Source organism: Falco biarmicus, chromosome 1 (genome assembly GCF_023638135.1).
Source record: "Falco biarmicus isolate bFalBia1 chromosome 1, bFalBia1.pri, whole genome shotgun sequence".
Classification (NCBI taxonomy): Eukaryota; Metazoa; Chordata; class Aves; order Falconiformes; family Falconidae; genus Falco; species Falco biarmicus.
Window position 1 is genome coordinate 20948419 of NC_079288.1, and position 22205 is coordinate 20970623.

The 22205-nt window shown below is 50.6% G+C and overlaps 1 long non-coding RNA gene across 1 annotated transcript in view; it reads right to left on the bottom strand.

Annotated features, from left to right (window-relative positions):
• Window positions 1–10383: 10383 nt before the first annotated feature.
• Window positions 10384–22205, bottom strand: part of LOC130148746 (uncharacterized) — a 140870-nt gene continuing 129048 nt past the window's right edge. The window contains exon 6 of the long non-coding RNA XR_008821660.1: window positions 10384–20634. This is a non-coding gene — a long non-coding RNA (uncharacterized LOC130148746). The remainder of the gene's footprint in view (window positions 20635–22205) is intronic.

Genomic DNA, 22205 nt, shown 5'->3' on the forward strand with positions numbered 1-22205 from the left:
ACTGGTCCCACTGCCCTAGCACTGACTGGGCTGAGGTCAGAGCTTGCTTTGGTGAGCTGGGGGGGGGGGGCAAACATGGCCAGGGTGTAAGAGTGACTTCCTTCTCCTCCCTCTGTCTGGCAGCACACAGCCCTTTTGATGCTCAGAAGAAGAAGGGATCACCAAGCGCTGCCGTTTGCATCAAGCAAAAGGTTGGGTTTGACCCTGCCGCATCCCTTGTGTTACAGCTGTGCCCATGCAAGCGCTTCTTGCCCACCCCCATTTTTTGGCCAGCAGCAGCCAGCTGCAATGCCACAGCTGCGGGCACAGGCAGCACCTTCCCCACCGTGTCCTCGCTCCAGTGCCAGAGCCAGGAATGGTTTTATCTCCTCATATCTCAAGGTTACAAAAGCTATAGCAAATGCAGGGGGATGGTAGGCAGCATCCTGCAAAGAAACCAAAAAAAGGGGGAAAAAAATCAGAAAGCGCTCTTTAGCAATCAGTCCGAAACCACTGGGATACAAACAAAAGCGCAATGTGAATTGGCTCAGCTCTGCCTCAGCCTGAGCTGGACCTTCCCAGGAAGGCTGAGCTCCGAGTACGTTTAGCAACAACAGCTTCTTGAGAGAAGTTGTGCAGTGGAGGAAGGAGGGAGGCTGGTGGGCTCTTGGGGTCCTCCCTGCCTCAGGCTTTCCTGCGGGACATATATATAGATATAAACAACGCAGATCAAAAAGAGGAGCGGCAAGGAAAAGCTCCCCAGCTCTGGATTATATTTGGGTTTAAATCCCAACTCTAGTGAAAATTTAGTTGTTCAAACTAATTGGAGCAGCTTCAAAGGAGACCATGGGTACCCATCTGTGGCTGCCGGCTGCGAGACCTTCCCCAGATGCCCTCCAGGTGGGTGCCAGAGGTTTCCCCAGCAGCCAGATCTGCACCTACATCTCCCCTTCCCCAACAGGTATCTGAGCAGACAGCATGATGAATGGAGCTGTGGAGGGAACACCACTGCTGCCGTGAGGATTAATGCGCGGCAGAAAGCCGTCACTCCCTTCAACCCACACTCAGAAGGCAGCTGAAGCTTTGCTTTTTGTCAAAGACATGATTCAGAACCCAAAACAACTAAAACCAGCTCAGTTCTGGGCTGCAGCTCCCTCCCTGGGCTGGCTCCTAGTCAGCAGTTTATGTGCCGGAGTGATACGTAGGGGTGTCAAATGCTGAGTGACACACTCGGGAACTGGAAAACATGATAAAGAGGTGCTGCCACGTTCAACGATGGGAAGCCGAGCCAAATGGCAGCTGCTGCGGCACGCACCTCCTCGGCTCTCTTCCCTTCTGCATTGTGGCTGCTTACCTCTGTGTAAATGACTTTTTTAGTCTTTTCTAATATATTTTAGCTTTCTCAGGGATGACAGGATCAGCTTGGCAGCGCACTCCCATGCAGCCCGACCTCTGCAGTAGCTCATAGCACTGGGGGGGGGGCAGTGATGGTTTAGGATGTGCGCAGACCCCCTAAACTCTCCTTGCAAGCAGTCCTCATAACTGCAGATCAGTGTGGGGTGGGTTGGGACCTGACTGGAGGTCCCGCACACCAGCCAGCCCTGAGCTGGCCTGGAAAGAGCTGGCACTCTTGGCAGAATGGAAACCAGATGGTGATTTCTCTCCATGGTGTGAGAGAGGGGACCCAAAGCCAAGTGGGAGCTCACAAGCCAGGCTGGGACCTGGGAGTGCACTTACCCTTCCCTTCCTTTTTTCTTTCTCTTTCATCTTTTGCTATGGGATCTCTAGCTGTATCCCTAAATGTGAACCACACTCCAACAAGGCCACCCTTCTGCATCCCTGTGCTCCACGTGTGCATGAACGTCACTTCAGCCTTTGTCACTCCTAATCAGGAATGACACCAGGAGACTGGTGTCTGGAAAGCAGCTTGAGTGATCGTAACTCCGTTCTGTGGATGGAGGATACAGGCAGAGGCACCTGTCCATACCCAGAACAATCCCCTCTGCCCCGCCAAGTTTCTGCCACCCTCAAGCGTCTTCTCCCTGTTCTCCCCAGCTCTGGGTGACAACAGGAACAAGACGCAACACTGAGCCCCCCTTCCACCCCGCTCACCCCAGCCCATCAGGCTCCTGTTTGCACACTGAGCTCAGCTCCTCTCTCCTCCTACCAGCAGTGTCTTCTGCCCACCCACCTCGGCAAAAGCCCCACTTCACTTCAAAGCTGTGCAAACAGGGCTGCTAAGCTCCTCAACTTTCCCTGACATCAAAAGCTTTACTTATGTTTTGCACAGCACCAAGAAGCCATTGCGATATGGTAGGCTTGTTTTTCCTAAGAAGAAGCCAGACCATGGCATCCCAAGTATAAATTCCTCAGCAGGAATAGAAACCCAAGTAAAAGGAGGAGAAAGCTGGGGTTGGAGACATGTGCTTGCTTTCTCCCTCCTTGCTTTGTTTCCTTCCGTTAATGGTGTCCTTAAGCCTTAATCTGCTCAATGTTTCCAAGTCTGTTCTGGTGGAGTTTGCTGAGCGTACGAGAAGGAAACCAGCGACAGCTATTAGGGGTTAGGCTGAGCCAGTGGAAAACTGAGGTTCTCGGGAAGATGTTTTATTCATACGCCTGAGCCTGACACAGGAGAGGTTGCTGCAGGGTGGACGGACCCTGCCGCGGGCTCTCGTTGGGAAAATGCTGGGAGGATGTGTTTTCTTCTACATGACTGGAAGGTGCATCTTGCTTGGCTGATCAAAGCAAGGCGCCCCGTGGCAAGAGATTGTGCTGGAGTGCAGGACAAGTGGCCGGAGAGCTGTCGCTGGAGCATCATGCAACAAAACTGAATTGCAAACTAGCTTGACCCCCATGAGGGACCATAAAGGCGATCGATTACATCCCTGTCTTGGAAAGGATGTCCTGGATCAATCCAGTTGCTTGCTGTTGAAGGCAACCGCGTCATACAATCATCTCTAACACTAGCGTTAGCAGCCTCTGTCTTAAAACTGTGTAGGCTGCCTTCCTCCTTAATTCCTAAACCTTTACATCTACTAATTATGAGCTTAAATATATATATATGAGTTTTCCTCTGCAAAGATACTCCTTTAACCTGAAGAACATTTCTCTTTCCCTGAAGTATTCTTAACCTCCTTTTTAACAGGCCAAGGAAGCTATTCACTGTGTCTCCTCTCATCAAAAGGGTGCTCCACCACCTACAGCAGCAGCAGAGTCCTTTCCTGACCTTTCCTTGTTTGGATTTACCTTCAGGAGAAGCCCAGAAAAGTACACAGTATTGCAGATAAATCCCAGCGGTGATTCAATCAGAGGCATTCATCCTCCCTTCTCTAGCCTGATGGTGCTTCCCCGCGCTGTCACTCATGCATTTCTAATATTTCTGCTGAGGTCAGGAACCAAATTACTCAATTGTCCTCAGGACCGATCTCCTATAAGCCAGACACCACTGCACACCGCACACGAAGCTGTCAGCTCTTCTTTAGCAAGTTCCTCATGCACTTTCCACTCTCCCATTAATCCCTGTCCTCATTAATAATTTCCTGCAAGGCACTGTGTCAGGCACCTTACTGGAGCATGGAGAGATCTACAGCATTTCCTCTGTCCAGCACCTAACATGAGATGAGCCTGACATCTCCTGTACTGCATTTCATATAGTTTTCTATTTAGCTCTGTGTTTTCAATGACTCTCCCTCCAAATTTGTTCTAAAGCCTTGTATACTCTGGGGGCTGGACTAATGTGCCTGAGGTTGCTCAGATCACTTTTGTTTCCAGTTGTCAAATGGGGTGAAATCTGGGGAAGAGCTTGAGTCAATGATAATAACATCTAGAGCCAGGTATTCTCTGCTGTGCCCACGCCACGGTTCAGGGAAGCTGGGGAGTCCCCGGACAGGCAGCTGTGTGGGCAGGGAGGAGCAGGGAAAGGGCTGTATTTGGGTCACACCAATCCACTGTCCTTCGCATCACGGCTGTGACAGTGGCCAAGAGCAGATGCCTGGAGACTGATCACAAGGACAGGGAGGCATCCAGTCCTACTTCTCTTGTGTTCAGGGGGAAGAAAATCCTGACTCAGAAGTAATGTCTTCATTCTGGGGCTTACCCACCCGTAATAACCTTGTCCTCAGTTAATTTGCCTAATCACCTTTTGAAACCACTTACATTACAGTCCATGGATGACATCTGTGCTGGGAGGGGAATCTGGTGGAAGTCACAACACGCTTGGGTGCGGCAAGCAGCTCAGCTAAGGAAGGGCTGGTTTTGCCCAGACACAGAGTCTAGTCCGTAGTGTGACTTGAACTGGCAGGATCCCTCTGAGCTAATCTTTAGTCAAGGAGAACAAACTCACTGACAGCAAGGCTGGGCCGGGATACAGAAATGCTCCAGGCAGATTTCCTGGAAAACAGAGGAGGGTTGTGGTGTGAAGGCTGAAAAGGAGCTTTCACACGGTGCTGGTGACGCTTACGAGCAGGACCTGCTTTCTGATACCATCTACAGAGCTCAGCACGGCTGCTGGTGCAGCTGGGGTAGGTGCTGTGCCGAATTTGCAGTAAGAAACTATTGTTGGTTGAGGGCGCTGCAATACAAACACCTTCTGTCTTCAGAAATGCTGCTCAGTCCCACAAGCCCAAGTTATTCAGTTTTTTCTAGCAGGGTCCTCCTGTCACTCAGGGAAATGGCTACCCATGAGTAGGTTGGAGGGCCAGAGGAATTCTCAAAGTCCTTTCATGCTCCTCATCTTAGCTTCCTTTCCTTAATGTTGATGAAAACACCCTCCCTTGACCCTCCTTGCTTGCAGCACAGTGCGATGAACTCCTCAGTCCTTGAGAAATTCTCTGATGGCCAGTATTGATGAGTCTTGGAAAAGAAAAGGGAAAAAGAGGTTGGATGTGTTGGGGGCAGTCAGGTCTCGGCACTGCCTCTCAGCTGCCTCATCCCTGCCAAGATGCCTACAGGGGAGTGGAGAGAGGACCTGGGAGAATGTGGATCACCTCTGCCCTGGTGCGATGCTCAGCCATCCCTCTGACACTCCCCCAGCTCCTCTGAGGCTCCCAGCTCCCCCCGCCCTGCTTCCACCCCCAGGGAGGCAACAGGCCGCTGTTCACACTCAAGTGATGCATCCCAGATTGAGGGTGGCAGCGCTGTCACCCCCATGCTGTCACCCTCCCATCCCTGGCAGCCACACAGCTGTGATGGCAAGACCAAGCACCACTGCCCTCGGTGTGGGGAGGACTCAGAGGGTCTGGCAGCCTTGGATCAGTGGAAATGGAGTTTGACACCCTTTGGAGATAGAGTTTGACACCCTCTGGGGAGGCCGGAGGGAAGCGGACTGGGGATGGAATGGAACCAGCACATGAGGGGGCTCCTGGGGACTCTCTGGGAGACGCACGACCCGACAGCGTGAGCTCCCAGTGGGCTGCTGGCACCAGAAGTGGACTGTGACATGAGCTAATGGGTGACCTTTCCAAGAGGAGACAGGTTGTCAAGCGCTGGATATGCTCTGAGTTTTGTTGAAGGAGACTCCTGCTTGCTTCTCACTCTTCCATGGATGGTAGAGCCCAAGCCAGTTCCCCAGCAAATTTGGCTACATCCCATCCTGGTCTGGAGCGTTTCCACTCTGGAAATGATAGTGATGGTACCCAAACGGTCCCCCCCAGCCTTGTGCCCCACCAGCAGCAGGGTCAGCACAGCCTGAACGTGGTGGGATTTGTCTGGGTGAAAGACCCATGGCTGAACCCCTTGGCACCCTTGGCCAGTCCCTGGCAGGAGGCTTAGGAGAGGACCGGAGCATCCTCCTGGCTCACAGCCCCCTCTCCTGGCCTCCCGGGACCCTCACCTGCCCCAGAAAATGCACTGGGGTGTTGGTTTCTCCTCTTTATTTTTCCCTCTGCATGCTAAGTCTGGCTGGAAAACAAGAAAAAATAACATTCTCTTCATAAAAATATTCCCCCAAATGAACATTTTCTATCTGGTTCCAGTTTATGTAATATATTCCTTTCTTTTCTTTTTTTTTTTTTTTTCCCTTGCTCTCCATAGGAGACTTTCCTCTGGCTTCTCTATTTGGTTTTGTTTTATTTTAAATGGGAATCCCTTTTAATTAAAGGAAGAGGGGAAAACCCTTCAGTCCCATTCAGCTCAAAGCAAATTGGTCCTTCTCATTTTTGAGAAGACTCAAGATACAGTTTAGGGCTGGATTCATTTCATGAAGCAATCAGAAAATTCAGAGCAGCAGGATCAGCTCCACACCACATTTTCTCATTTCCCTTTGGCTCCTGTTCCCCAAACTTTCAATCTCCAATTAATTTTTAAAAAAAGTTCCCATCACATGAAAGAGCCAGCTTTTGCCCAAAAACTGAACAAAAGCAAAACACATTGTTGAAAACCTTCCAGCCTGGCACATAAAACATCTCTTCCTCTCCCCAAATCTGCGCTGTTCATGCTGGGTTTCTAGAAACAATGCAAACTGATTGTGGAGTGGGCAATAATAATAACGTGCAACTGGAGCCGCACAGGAATGGCACCGCACGCTCTGCTCACAAGAGCCATTTCCTTCCCCCGCGGCCGATTCCCGCTGCCCGGCGTGGGAGTGCGGTGCTGGGGTGGGATGCGGTGCTATGTGGCATGGTGCAGCCGTGGTTTGCGGTGTGAGGGCTTTGCTGGAATGCCTGGGTGCTGGTGCGGTGGCAGTGTGGGTGCTGGTGCGGTGCCGGTGTGGCTGCTGGTGTGGTGCCGGTGTGGCTGCTGGTGTGGTGCCGGTGTGGGTGCTGGTGCGGTGGCGGTGTGGGTGCTGGTGCGGTGGCAGTGTGGCTGCTGGTGCGATGGCGGTGCGGGTGCTGGTGCGGTGGCAGTGTGGGTGCTGGTGCGGTGGCGGTGTGGCTGCTGGTGCGGTGGTGGTGTGGCTGCTGGTGCGGTGGCGGTGCGGGTGCTGGTGCGGTGGTGGTGTGGCTGCTGGTGCGGTGGCGGTGTGGGTGCTGGTGCAGTGGCAGTGCCGGTGCTGGTGCGGTGGCGGTGTGGGTGCTGGTGCAGTGGCTATGCGGGTACTGGTGCGGTGGTGGTGCGGGTGCTGGTGTGGTGGCAGTGCCAGTGCTGGTGCGGCGGTGGTGCGGGTGCTGGTGCGGTGGCGGTGTGGGTGGTGGTGCGGTGGCAGTGCCGGTGCTGGTGCTGGTGCGGTGGCGGTGCCGATGTGGCTGTACCCTGGCAGCGCCGTGCAAATCCACCCCACACCCAGCAGCCCCTGAAGCGGGGAGCAGGGGGTGGCAGGGTCAAGTGGAGCACCCGGCATTTGCCTCGCCACAGAAGCCAGACTAATGCATGGCGTTCCTAAGTGCTCTCCGAGGACATTAAGTGTCGGTAATTAATCTTCGGTGCTCAGATAACCTATTATTCAAGTGAGAGAAGCGTGCAGCGTGCTGGGTTCAGGGAAGTGGCACCGGCGAGTGGCTGTCGGGAAGCTTGTGTGTTGGCACTGGCAGAGGTTGGTCCCCCGACACCCGGCCGGGATGGTGACAGTTCTGCTGCATCCCTCGGTCCTACCTAGGGATGCATCTCCCAAAAGCATTGTGAGCACGTAGGGGACAGGTGGACAAAGAAAAGGCAATTTTGACCTGGGAGCTGAAGTGAGGCAGAGTTCAGGTTAAAATAACCTGAGGCAGAGCCAGAAGCCAAACTGCCATGTTCCCCCCAGTCCCGGCACTTTGCCGGCTGGATCCACTCCCTGGGCCAGGCGCTGCCGCGGGCTGCATCAAGGATGCAGGCACCAGCCCTCATTAAAAGGCTTTTTTCCATTTTTGTTTTCTCTAATACAACTGACTAAGAGTATTGACATGTCAGAATGTTCTTTTATTATGATCCATTCATGCCATTAATGTAATATCCTCCTCTTGGATTGCTTAGTTATGTATTAATACTGTAAGAAACTCAGCATGTCTTTTAGCTCTTCATTGTCTAAAATGAGTCCCAAACTCCATGTGACAGGATTTTGATGGATGGTCATATTTTTAGCTGTGATCATGACTTGATGCTCTGAAATTAGGGGGATGTTTTAAAAATATTTTACCACATGCATTTATCTTATTTTTCTTAATCTCTGTCTTCCCAGTTATCATTCTGTTTTTATTGTAGAATCATTAGTGCTTGTTATAAGTCTGATGTATGTATATGGCATCATTTATTTGCTGTTCTTAGCTTAACAAGGAACGGGAAAATAAAATATGAATATGGGAAAATGATCAGTGGGTGGTTAACTTTTTTAATAGAGAGCATTTCTAATGAATCGCCTTGCTGAGGCTGCTGGGGCATCATTACGTCCAGCCAGTCTTAGTGGTCTGAAGAAAGATACTGAGGATTCAGGAAAGAGTTATGGGAATGAACCTGAAGAAAACACTGTGCACAGACCAAAGGGATTTGACCTGTTTGATTTATCAAAGACATCAAGAGCTGTAAGATGAAAGTGCCAAATACCCTCACCAGGCAGAAATATTAAAAGGTTTATTAAATCTCACAGAAACGGGACTAAACAAAACCACCACCTGGAAGTTTAGTCTGGAGGCTGCAGGTCAGAAGCTGCCAGTACAGGGTTTTAACAGAGCTCAGACTATGGACTGATCTGGTGTGAGAGGATTTTCCCCGCAAGCCCCAGAGCATGGGACCAAGGGGATGTCTGAATCCAGCTGCAGGTAACGAGAACTTGCTCATTACCAGCCCCGCCGCACTGAGTTCATCCCCATCTCTGTGCTCGGCTGGGAGCACACGGATGAGTTATTTGCCACTTTATCTAATACGATACTAGTGAAGAGGTGCATTAGCCCAACACAAATTACTGGGCTTGGGAAAAATCTCTGCTTCATGTTGTATGAGTCAACTCTTCATTTAATGGTTTCAGCTGCCCTGAAAAATGGATGAAATTATGACTGTTCTACTCCCTATTGCAAGGGAGTTTATTGGTGTGAATCCAAGGGGAGTTTCCCTCTGGCTTCGTTGGCAGAAGCGATGGGGAAGCCTTCATCCCCATGCAGGATGAAGAGGGATGAAGAGGAGCTGACTGTGGACGGAGACCTCCCTCAAACCCAAATCACCCATCCCAAAACCAAAATCCCAGCGGTCTCTGCTCCAGGCACAGGCTCCCCAGCTGATGCCTCCCTCTGCCCTCAGCTCCTGCCTTTGCTCATACAAAAGAAAGGCAGAAAGTAGACAAAAATGATAGTGGGGACAGGATCAGTCCAAAACCCGGGGACATGAGGCCACCCCTTCTCCACACTCACTGCTGGGGTTGTGGCAGTGGCCACTCCATTCAGCTGACAACAGGAGCCCTTCTCCTCTAGAAATGTGATGGATGATCCCAATCATATTCTTCCAGCACTGGTTTAATGTAATGTTTTATTAATAGCATTATCAGAGGAAAGCAAACAGCTTATTCTGCAGATGGCATTCCCTTTCTGCTTTTACTTTCCCATGTTCATATACACTCTGATTCCTCGATGCCACGGTATCAGGGGGTCAGGAGGAGCAGGGTGGGGAGAAACAAGCAGATGATTCACTGAGCGGGGCAATAGCTCATTAGTACATTCTCAACAGAATGAACACGATTGCGACTATTTTCTTCACTCATTCTTTATGGATTATTTGGAAGAAACTGCAAATCGCTGGTTTGCTTCCTTGGATATTAAAAGACCACGTGAAAAGATGGGTGGAAATAATCTACAGTTTTGCATTACTGGTTTTAAAAGTCTTTTGTTACATTAGAGTTGTCCCTGGACAGGTGGGCATGGCACCAGCAGGGCTCGGTGCTGCACGGGGCTGCTTGCTCAGGGCCAAACTCTTTTCCTGATCTGTATCCCCCCCAGCCAAGCCTTGCTGCCCACCCTCAAGTCCTCCTTTCTCCCCCAGAGAATATGTTCCTGCTGGCACTGCGCCCCCCACCTCTGCAAAGGAGGCGGAGAAGCAGGATTTCCCTGGGCGCAGGGGGTGTCGGTGGGACGGGCAGCTCCAAGACGTGCAGGAGGCACCCTGCCCAGCTGGCAGGGAAGGGTGACCCAGCGCCAAGCCTGAGCCAGCAGCACACTTAAAAGAAGCACAACGCAACAGAGACCAAAGCATCCTGGTGTCAAACCTCGCCATGTGCCAATACTAAATCCAGTCTTCGGCTTTTACCGCTCTCTGAATTCTCCCTTCATTAGCGGCTATCCATCATCCCTCTGTTTGCTTTTGTATTTGGAAGCCTGTTTGCGTATTTACTTATTCGATTGCTTGTTTTAATAGTAATACAAAGCCCCCTGGGCCAGTGGTGATAAACTCAGCGCACATGAGCTTTCTTTAGTTTGTTATTCCAGTTTTTGCTCCTGGCTCAAACATGGAATTTAAAGTTCTTTTCAATCAAAAGTGCTCTATATTGTGGTTAAATGATTTCTTCCCCCCCCCCCCGAGAATCATTAATCAGGCACATGATCTAACATGTCTCCTGCTTTCTCAATATCTTTTGGTGAACTCTTAAAAAAAAAGGGAGGGGCGGGGGTAGAGGAAAGAGAAAGATTAAATGGAGCAGGTGTCACATTTATCTTATTTCCAGTGCAAATACAATCAACAAGTGCCAGGCTAAAATCAGACCCTAAACAAAACCTGCAAAATGTTCTCTAAATAAATGATTCTTGGCTCTCTTCTGTTTGTTTTTAATTTGCAGTCATCCTCCGAGTACTTCTGCCAAGCAGAAACTGCTTCAGGAATGAGCTCATCGGAGCTGACTCTGTGAGGGGATGTTTCTGCTGCCAGGGTACCCTGCAATGCCTTGTCTCCATCCCCTTCCCAAGCCACTGCTCTGCACAGCCCTCATCCCAAAACAGCTCGGCATCTCTTCCTGAAACATAGCTCTGAGGATGCACAAAGCTGAACTTTGCCATTAAAACCTCTACTCAGTGCTGGCTCTCCACCAGTGGAGAGAGGGAGGTATCTCCAGATGCAAATCCTAAAATAGGATTTATTTTAGCATTTATATTTTTTAAATAGGATTTATTTTAGGATTGGGAGCCTCCTCACTCTCCATGCCCACTTTATAAGGTGGCTGTGGCCAGACTGTCCTTTTCAGTGGCTGCTGCCCTGGGTCACACCCTGCTGAAGGGGGTGATATTTGGGCTGGAAGATTAAGAGCAGGCTTAAATACATGGATGCTGTGCCTGGGTGCTGGGACCCGTGGGGGTCTGGTGGTATAGACTGGGGGATGCAGGGAATCCTCTGTGTGTGGGAGGGAGCGTGGTAAATCCCCTCTAGCCTGCTGCTGTAGGAACGTGTGGCTCATCCAGCACGTGGGGCCCAAGGCACGCACCCAGGGCTGGGAGCAGAACGACAGCTCAGGGAATTCTTCTCAGTGCAAGAATCAGTGTGATTGCTTTAGTGCTCATCAGAAACTCCAGATGTACCCCAGAAAAAAGAAAAAAGAAAAAAAGAAAGTTGTTTTCCAATTGAAAATTGGAGATTGTAGCATTTTACAAAATGTTTTTTAGAAAAACCTACAAAAATTTTACAAAAACCTTGTACAAAAATTTTCTACTTTCTATGAAAGGTATAAAGAAAAAGAAATCAAAACCACATTAACAGAAAAGAAAACCATAAAAACCCTTCCTTGAGTCAAAATTTTTTGACTCAGTGCTACAAATTGAAACACCTTTTTCTCCATCTTGGACCACTGCAGTGCCCCATAGGTGTTGCTGTTTGCACCTGATAACCACATTTTCTTCTGTGTGTCCAACTCTCAGGCCAGGCTGTCTCTCCTGTGGCCCGGTGCTCTTTTATATATCTCTCTAATCTATCATAATGCATCATTTGATCTGCTAAAAGCCTTGGCTCTCTCTACAAGGCTTGCCATGCCTCAGCCTTGACCCTTCGTGCCTCCAGCCCCATTTAAAGGGCCCTCAGTTCCCCTTGGAGCTTTGGTGCAGTGCAGCCCCGGGGTCCTGCTGGAGGCTCTGCTGTGGAGGCTGCGATGCCGGGGCCTCCAGCCAGCACCCAGGTGTGCTGTAACCCCGAGCCTGGTCTATCAGCTAAGCAGCTGGATGCCTGATTGTATTTTAAGGAGGTAGTGAGTGGTCGCTGGTAAGCCAAGGCTATGAAGCTGCCACAAAAGTCATGGGGAAATGTGTTTATTTTGCTTCCTTTTTCTTTAAGGAATTGCTAGGGCAGTGTGCGACCCCATACAGCAAAGTGCCGTCTCCCATAGCATGGCACCTTGCCCCCTTGACTGTATTTATTTTAAATAACTCAACCACCCACAATGCAGAGATCTCCTGCACTACCCAGCACTGTCCCCTCTTGCCACAGGGAAAGACATTCACAAAGATAAGTTGCTGGGAAACCTGGGGGGACACACACATTTCTGCTGGGGCCAGCTGGGGACACCTCCACCACCACAGCCGACCGAGGGATGAGCCCTCCCCAGTTTGCCTTGCTGGTGCCGGGTCTGCTGCAGGATGGAGAGGGAGGCCAAGCCATGGGTGGGCATCATCCCCAGCCCGGCCCTTTGTGTCCACGGCAGTGCCTGCAGGATGGGCACTGGCCCCTGCAGTGGCTGTCTGGGAGCAAGAGGATTTCATTTCCAATCCTCAGGAATGTTTTTCCCATCCCCATGGCACAGCCCAGCGACACAGCCCAGTGCAGCCAGGGCCAGCCTCTCAAACCCAGACAGAGCACGGTGAGCTACAGCGGCATTAAAATGATTTCATTCTAGCTGCAGGATATGAAGTGAATTTCCAGAAAGCCTCTCAGAGGAGAAAAACAGTGCCCTCAGACAATACATAACTTCAAAACAGCATGCTCCCTGACATGGGCAGAAGAAGCAAGCGTGGTGGCCGGGGCAGCACATCGTTGATGAGCCACAGGAGCTACCTACAGCCAGCGGCAGGATGGAGAGGGCAGGAGGCAGGTGGGCATGGGGCAGCCCAGCTCCCCCTCGCCCAATTTGAATGCTTGCACTGGCACTGGGCTCATGGCACACGCCGAGGGGAAGATCACCTCGGCTGTCCCGGTGCCGCTGCATTACCAGGTGTCCATTGTCTGTGCCAAGCAGCACACGTCTTGGGCATGAGGTTCCAGCTCTGGATGGTGTTGCTAAAACATCAGATTCATTACTGGCCCCTGGCTGCTCTGATGGTGCAAAATAGCCTTAAATACACCTGAAAGGATTGCCCTCCTCTGCTTTGCTTTGCATCAGGTGGAGCAGAGCAGGAGACTGGTCCTGAACTTTCCCTCCTTCCCCATGACACACCGCATCCTGACAACTTTGGCCCCAAAAGAAGCAAAGCCAGGGGCAGTTTTGATGTGAAGGCAAGGCTGGATATAGCAACATAGGATGAATTTCAGGCTTTAGAAAAAACCTTTCCCCCAGCCAAAGCTGAAACACTGGGCTTCCATTTATAATTGCAACATACTGTGTGAATCAATGCAAATAGCCGATCTTGTCGCAGTCACAAGAGGTGGCTTTTGTTCTGCCCCAAGACTGGAAATTTCTGTTAAACTTATTTAACACTTGAAACAACCAGATGTTGCAGGAGACAGAGAACCCAGCTTGTGTGCGAGCCCCAGCCCCTGTGCCGTGAACATCCAGTGCAGCCGCCCTGCAGCAGCTCTGGGTCTCCAGGCTCACCGGGAGCAGCTTGTTCTGTTCAGCGCCAGAGGTCCCGGGGTCAGTCCCATGCTGTTTCCCAGATGGTGGCTGTCACATGTCACTGAGTTACACGGACAGAATGGGGACCAGCCAGGGCTCTGCAAGACTGAGCAAGGGCTCAGAAAGGTTTTTATGCATTTTGTTTTACCAGGTAGAATTCAATCTGGTCATCTCCCCTTCCTCTTTCTCACCGCCCCACTACCTTAACACGCGGGACTGTAATCATTTGTGACAGGGACAATATAGCCAGGCTGCTGCAGATGCTGTCACCAGTGCTGGCCCCCCAGGTGTTGCATTTAAGGTTTAATACCAGCAGAAGCAGCTGCTGCTGTGTTTTATTCATGCACCTTGTCTGGGGATGTAGGTTTTGGCCAAGAGCAGGGGAAAATTAAATGGAAAAAAGTGCCAAAGCCCCAGCACAGCGTGCTCGGCTGTGGCTTTGCAGGCTTCTGGGCAGTAGCCAGGGGATTTCTGGGCTGCCCTTCCCTGGGCTGTAGGGTGGCAGCAGCATGGTTTCCATAACTCTGCTCGCCCCATGCTGTACTTTGCTCCTGTACCACCTTCATTGATTTTAAAATCGCTGCTCCTCCTGGTGAGCCACAGCTAACCCATGGGGACCTGAGCACATCCACAGCACATGGCCCCAGGCCTCCCGGGACCCCTGTGGTGCCCTGGGCTCCAAACACACAATTGGTATTTTGGGGGGGTTGTTTTCAGTGGTAAGTGTCTGATAAAAGGCTGGTGCTGGGCTGCAGCTGGGCACGGTGGGTTATGAAGCACAGGTATGTGCCTCATGCCCCAGGGACATGGTGTGAGGACACGCTGGAGGGTGCAAATCCTGCCTCAGGGGCTGCAGAAGGTGCTCAACTTGGGTTGGTCTGGACCACTGTGCCTCCCAGGAGGACTGTGTGATGTGGGTGGCCCCCAGGCTGAGCCAGGGCTGAGTTCAGCAGTTCAGCAGGGCTGGGGAGCATGGTGGTGGATGATCACCCATCTCATGCTCAAGCCTGCTCCCCATGGTTTTGGGCTGCTACCTTCCCCTGAGGCACCTGCAGGGTGTGGGGACCTGAATTTAGTAGCAGAGAGGATCAAGCTGACAGCAGCTGAGAACATGCAACTCATTCCACTGATGCATGACACAAGGGGAACAGGCAGGGGAAAAGGGCCATTGATGCCCTAAGTGCCTTATTGATTTAGCTGACGCCAGCAGATCTACACAGCCCATAAACTGTGTGATTGCGTTTATAGTTACGTTCTTACTAAGCGAGAGGCAAGGCGGAGATTAATCACATGAAGGAGGAGGAAGAGAAGGAGGGTAACACAGGGACCCTAAATCCTGGGGAGCTAATAAAGGCAAGCAGGGAAGAAACCCCGCTCCAACACCACTGCCATCATCATCATCACCACATCCATTCCATCAGCTGCTGCAGGTCTGGAGGTGCCTGCAGGACTCCCTCCTGAATCCACATTCCTTCCCTTCTCCCTTCCTTTCCATCCTTCTGTCCTTCGATTTATCAACGCAGGTAAAATTGGGCCATCCCATCCTGCTCCAGGAGGGAGCTGAGACCTGGTTCCTTCTCTCTTTACCTTTCCAGGGCTGCAGGGAGCTGTTTAGGTGCAGTGGGAAAGCCCTCAATTTATTCTGACAGCACTTCCCTGCCCAGCCCTGCCTTTCCTCGCACACCCTCTGCACCAGCTCAGAGATCAGCAGATTTTAAATGCAATTCCTGGGGGGTGATTTGGGGGTATATTTGCTAGATATGATCAGGATACAACCCCCACAAAAGCAGGACATCCCAGCTTTGCCTCCAGCTAGCTGGGTAGATGGTCAGGAAGGGCTCAGCTCTGCTGCAGCCTCCAGCCCTCATTAAAGCTCTCCTGAAGAGGTTGTGTTTCCAAAGCCAAAATGTTCCTTGCAGGGGGAGGGAGAGGACTTAATAGGAGAGGCGGCAGGAAGAAGTAAAGTGGTTTTATTGCAAAGGATGTTAATTGCTTGATGAACTCCTGTCGTTCAGTGTGGCTGGGAAGCAGCCACGTCCCAGAGGACACATTTGTCCCCACACACAGTCTGGGCTGCGGGGGAGATGTCGGGGCGTACGTACACGAGGCCTCTCACCTCCACATCGAAATCCTGTAGTTACCCATGCCAGTCCCTCATGCAAGAGCCAAGGACCTCAGGTTTACTCCTGGTTTACCCTCACACTTTGAGGACTCAGAGGGTAGTTCCTGCGTGTTGGCTGAGCAGTGGCAACCAGAGCTGAGCTCCCCTTTTCTGTGCTACAGCCCCATACGGGCCATGGGAGCACAAACCAACCCTGATGAGGATAACACAAGCAATTCTATTAAGTTCTGGACAATGTGATGCCCTGTTAGATGCAGGGGAGAAAAGAAACCTTAATACACTGGGGGTAACAGGACAAGGAGCTTGGGACGGAGCACACACCCTCTAAAGCTAAATTTGACAGGACATGCCCCGGCAGCAGGATGTGGGATGGAGAACCACGCTGCGGTGACTGGGGATGCGCTCAGCCCTCCCCAAAGCTGCCGTCACCTTCACAGTGCTCCCTGGCTTCCCATCAGCCCCATGAACAGAGGCAGGGACACCTCAACCCCAGCTGGCTGGAAGGGCGGGGGACAGTGAGCACCCCAGATCGCTTCCCCATGTGGCAAAACCCCCGTGAGCTCTTCCTAGATGTTTCTCAAAGACCTCCTGCAGCCATTAACAGCCTGGGGGGTTTGAAGGAGAGTGTGGTGCAGCAGTCCCCTGCACGTGCAAGAAAAACACTCCTGCAAACACTGATAGCTCAACAGCAGAGTTATAGACAGCCACGTGTAGAAACTGTGAAGGGTGTGAATGCAACAGAATGAAAGAATTATGTAGAAAATAAAGGTAGTTACAGTTGCTTCAAAACGTTTTCACAGCTAGAGCTCAGGGCTTTTAATCAACTTTTTTTTTTTATTGCAGGTTCTCCTTTCCACCAAACATTTGCAGAGGGAAAAAGAAGCTAAAGAAAAGAGAGAAAAACAGTTTTAGCTGCCAATCTGTTGCTTGCAAAGCCATGAAAAGCACCCTGAGAGAGAGGAGCATGTATTATAAAAAAGGAAAAGGATTTTGTGCATCCTCTACACCGAAAAGTCTTTTTAGGCTCCTTCCCTCTGGAGATCTCCCATGTCCCTAACATGCTCTGAGCCATGAAAGAAGGCAGTTTCAGCCCACAGCAGAGTCATCCCAGACTCCCCACATGCTCCTGAAAACCTGGCCCAGCCCTGCTCTCTCTTGGAAGTTTATTCTGGTTTATTGAGGCCACAGTCCCTTGCTCCCTGTGGGCTCCCTGAGAAGTTCTGCTCAATGCCACACCGTTCCCTGTCCAGCATTGCTCCCAGAGCTACTAAAAATAGAGGGGCTGCTTTGGAAAAGCCTGGTTTTGACTTAAACGCTGCCTGCTTGCTCAGTGCCGGGAGCCTGGGAGTGATGCAGCGGCCTCAAACGTCACCGCTGCAGAAGGACCTTCATCCTCCTCACTAGTAAAATCTACATGGCTCCCCACTTACCTCTTCTTTCTTTCTTGTGATGGTTGGTGATTTCTTCCTTTTGCCCTGCACCACAGGGCTAGAAATCCCTATTTCTCATCCCACCCCAGGCAGGGATGCCCACAGAGCCCTGTGACACCCGAAGTGTACCTGGGACAACCAAGTTACAAAGAGATTTGTGGCAAAGCTGCCAGAGGACACAACGTCAGGTTATCTTCACTGGGGGAGGACTGAGAAGCCTAAACACGCCCTTTACTCAGTTCTACTACACCAGAAAGCCAGACACAAGCCCAAGTATGTAGGAGTCCCCTCCCTAAGGCCACATGAGCAGAAAAGTAAAGATAAAGATATATATACATGTGCTTGTCAAGCTAATCGAGACTAGGAGGAAAGAGAGCTGTGCCAGCCTTCCACTGCTCTGCCATGCAGGGAAGGAGAATTAGAGGGGCAATGAGGAGAGAAATGGAGAGAAAGATCCTCTAAAGCTTGTTTTTAAGACATCCCTTCCACCCTAGGGCTTGTTTTAACGGCCCATGCTGCACACTAGATACGTCCCCTTTTATTTACGATGATTATTACAGGCTGCTGCAGTGTCCCCTGGGTCCCAGAGAGGCAGCGCCGGCTGCTATTAAGGCATTTTGTCTTTCTCTAAAATCACATAAAGACCTTCCCCGTGCTCCTCCCGCTGGGCAATAAAAAGCAAAAGACAATCCACGGCTGAGCTGGCTGCTCTCTAGCTGGATGGGCAAAGCGCCTCGTTAGGCACAATAAAGTGCTCTCCTTAACCCCGGGCCATCCGCAGCGGCCAGGGCAATCAGGCCAAGGTGAAAGGAGGCGGCTGCAGCGAAGGGCTGGCAGCAGCGGCCACTGGCACGCACACGCGGAGCGAGCGCAAGCTGAGCATGCAGCGGGCAGAGCCGGCCGCAGCAGCGGTAATGCATCTCGGGACATATCCCCATCCTGGAGCAAAAAGCGGGCAGCATCCACTTGTCCAGTCCCCGGCACGGGCACCCCACCACCAGCCCAGGGCTTGGCTTTGCTCACCAGGGACTGGAGTGGGGCGCACGTCCTAGCCAGCCAAAGAAGTATTTTGGAAAATTAATCAGTCCAATTGAAATGTGATTGATTGAGGATTGAAAGCCACAATCCAACAAGCCCTGGAAAATTTAATAGTCTAAAACCCTATTAATTTTTCATGTTCTTTCTCTTTTGATTTTTTTTCCCCCTTTCCGTTGTGGAGGTGGCTTCATGCCAGGATGTTTATGTGTAAACAATTCAGCTCTCTCCCCACTCACTCAGTGCACTGGGTACCTTCCCAGTACTGAGGCTTTGAAGCCGGTGAGACCCTGCCGCACCAGCGCTCTCAGAGAAGTGGGGATTTCCATCCTTCGCCTGCTCCCCCCAGAACTCTGCTTGCCAAAATGCACCAACACGGAAAAAATGGAGGGGAAGAGCCTCATGGCACTGAGCTGGCCAGGTCGGGCTGACTCCAAACCTGGAAGCAGGAGTCTTGCTCCTCCTAAGCCAGTATGTATCGTGACAGATACAGTAACACCCACAAGCACGTGCATCCTCTCCGGTCACTGTCACAGCACTGCTGTGGGGCCACCGTGACTTTCAGAGCCAGACAATGGAGACAAGCAACATGAACATCAGGTTCAGCGCCGGAAGCTCCTTGACTCTGAAGATTGTCCTCTAATGCGGTCAATAAATCACTGCTCTGAAATGAAGGGTAAATTTGGTGTCCGGAAAATCTGGCATATTCCTGAAGGCACCACAGCAACCATTTCATGCAGCAATGAAACAGACCTAGACGCCACACGTGGAAGGAGCAACGTGGTTTAGCTGCTCGTTTGAGGTTTGGTCCAAAGCTACCTGTCAAGCATTTTGCCAGCGGTCTGGCTGTGTAATTAGCAATCGATGTGAGCGTAAGTTGCAAGCGGTGCTGTTGGTATTAAATTATTTCTGTTTTCAACAGATCTATTTTGATTTTTCATTCCAAAGTGAAAATGTCTCTATTTGTTCAACATTTGTTGTTGGCCTGTATTTGGGTTTTTTGGGGTTTTTTTTTGTGTGGTTTTGTTGGTTTTTTTTAACACAGTGTCAACATTTCTCAAGTGGGAAAAAACCAACATAGTTCAGTTTTTAAAAAAAGACCCATTTTCTGCCAGCAACATCTATGGAAATGTTTGAAATGGGCCTCTGATGAAGAATCTGAACATAGGCCATCACACCTAAGATTTGACCTCTTCCAGTGACCCCTGTTGGACTGCTTCCCTGGGGAAATGAGACTGTAAAATCACACCTTCTCTATTTGCCACCTTTCAACCCTCAAACTCTGGCATACCTGGGCAGATTTCAAGCACAGATGGGATGAGATCTTGGACATAATTGGTTTGTGACAAACCTCTCAAAAATCGCAGTCCAGATTCAGTTTTATTTGGTTTTCTAACTGAAGAAAAGGTGATAGGTAGCAGGCGTTTGACTCTTACTCCACACAAAAGAATCTCAAGTGCACAAAAGCCCTTAAAATTTCCCAGCTGACGAGTGACCATCAGTTGGAGTTTGCACCTTTCTGGCCTGCAAGTCAACCAATGCACTTGGGTGTACTCTAAGGAGAAGCACCCCTTTTCTCCTGCCCCATCTAAAGTACTCTGCCAGCCAGGTCTGTAGGGTCACCCCTGGGACAACTTTTCCCATGGTAGCTTGCCATGTGTGTCCTCTGCCAAGGCAGCTTCAAAAACTGAATGAAATGAGGTTAAATCAAGTGATCTATCTTCATCCCAGGGCCAAAACGCAGCTCTGCGGGACTGGTTTTCACAGTGGTGCTACGTCAGGCTGTGTTTTCCCCAGGAACTCTTGCCGTTCCCAGCATTTTGGTCACAAGATGGATCAAACCTGGCTGTGGCCTTAGGGCCCCTGCGCATTCATCACTGTGCTGGTTCGCTCCAGCTGTTACTGGGACTGTTTATTTATGTCCCTCTCTGCCCCGAGAGTCTTTCTGAAGTGTCTTTGCTATCTGCAGCAGCTCCTGTTAAATCCGGAAGACAAAGTGTTAGTCCTGTCCATGAGGGTTTTTTATTTTTAATAAAACTTGCTTGTGCTCTTCCCCAAGGGACTTGTTGAAGTTGTGGAAGTCAAAGATAAAATGTTCTAGCTGCTGTTTCCTGGAGAGCGATGCTGTGTTTTCTTGTGAAACTCCTTTAATGAACATTTGTAAAGGGCAGAGATGGGACCAAGGCACAATCTGTGGTCCAAGTACTTCTGAACCCTGGACATGCTGGCAGCCAGATCCAAGTCCATTCTTTCTAGCTTTTCTTCTGAAATGGCTCCTAATGGGCTGAAAGAAAACTTGAAAGGGAACGACTTCAACATGGGAGAAAAACCAAATCCCGTTTTCCTTCCCAGTCTATGCTTTGCAGCTGTCTTCCAGTTCCTGCAGATCTCAGGACCTTCACAGGGACACATGAAGGGGTTCAGCCCTGCCGGAGGAACAAGATGACGATGCAGAGGCTGTAAAGGTAATTTCTACACCAGGCAAGAGGCAAGTTCCCTGAATCAGGACCTACTATGCAATGAAACAACACTATCTGCAGAAGACCAAGGGTAGGTTAGCTTTTAGTTACTCATCAAGGCTAATGAGCTGATAGACATGCTGTGCTAATGAGGCTGCACTCTTGCTGGTCCTGGAGCGAGCAGTTGCTCAGGGGGCTCTGCCCTGTGCTGCACTGTGCTGCACTGTGCAGGAGGGAGGGAGAGGCTTACAGACCAGGGCTCCCTTACAGACCATTTTGACAGGGAGAAAATGTATTTCATCCCCATCAAATCCTTGGCAGGAAATGTCAACTTGATGCCAACAGGAAAAAAAACCCCTAATAAATAAAAGAAAGCACCGTTTTCTTTTGGATGGTTTGAATTGTCAATGTTTTCTGGACTGAAAGTGGACTTTTTATTATTTTTCTAACTCTTTTCTGCTACTGGAACTAAGCAACACCCCAGTTAAACACCTTTCTACTAGCATCTATGAGCGCACCCTATGGGTGTTCTGTTTTGGCAGAAAAATCACATCCCCCAGTGCCCAGGGCAGCATGGGGACATGTCCCTGTGATGGGGGCTGGCCACGATGTCTTGAGGATGTGGTGGCAAGGGGCAGAGGAGCTGCCAGCAACACTAATTTCTGCAAGAGAGCAGGATGTTGTGCACCCAGATCCTCCCCGTGGGTACATCGGTCGGTCCCTGGAGAGCTGGCCACGTGCAGTGCCTCCAGCAGGAATATGGAGCCCTCAGCCAGGCTGTGCCTCCACCACAGTCTCCCAAGCCTTCCCAAGCTCTTGGGTTTGCCTGCAAACCAGGGCTGGAGAATGGAAAAAGGGAAATATCGGTGTTCTGAAATGCCACAATGTCACTACTTCACCCCTTGTCATGCCCTAGATGCTGGTACTTCACAAAGGAGCCTGGTCCAGAGAAGGGGTGCACATGCATGGCATCACTGCCAGGGTACTACCCTGCCCACTGAGGGTAGACCAGCAACTGGCTGACCCCAAGCCACTCATTCTTGGGGAGGAGGACTTATCATGGAAAAAATAAATCACATTTTCAATGAAAAACAGTACTTCACACGCAGACGTAAGCTTAAACCCAGCTCCAGTTTTCTACTGAAGGAGAAGTTTTGATAGAAGCTTTCATCTGCCCCACTCCAAACCTTACACAGGCTCCAGCCCTAAACTCTGACCCTACCAGGACTTCCCATTCAGCTGTGAACAAGTTCCTCCTCATCCTAGGAGCCAGCACAAAGGCTGGGCTGGGCGGAGAAATGGCTTTCTTGGCACCCAGATCTCTTTCCTGATTATTATTCTGGTCATTCACCATCTTTCTCTCTCAATCTTGAGGAAGGAGCAGTGATTTTGTGAGTTGGAATTTGGATGTATTCCCAGCTCCTTCCCCCCCACCCCCCCACCCCCTCCTGTTAATTAAAACTAATAAATCTGCTCAACAGAGTTTGCAGAGCAGGGGGACAAGGTACAGTTATCTTGACACGGCAAGGCCATCTCAC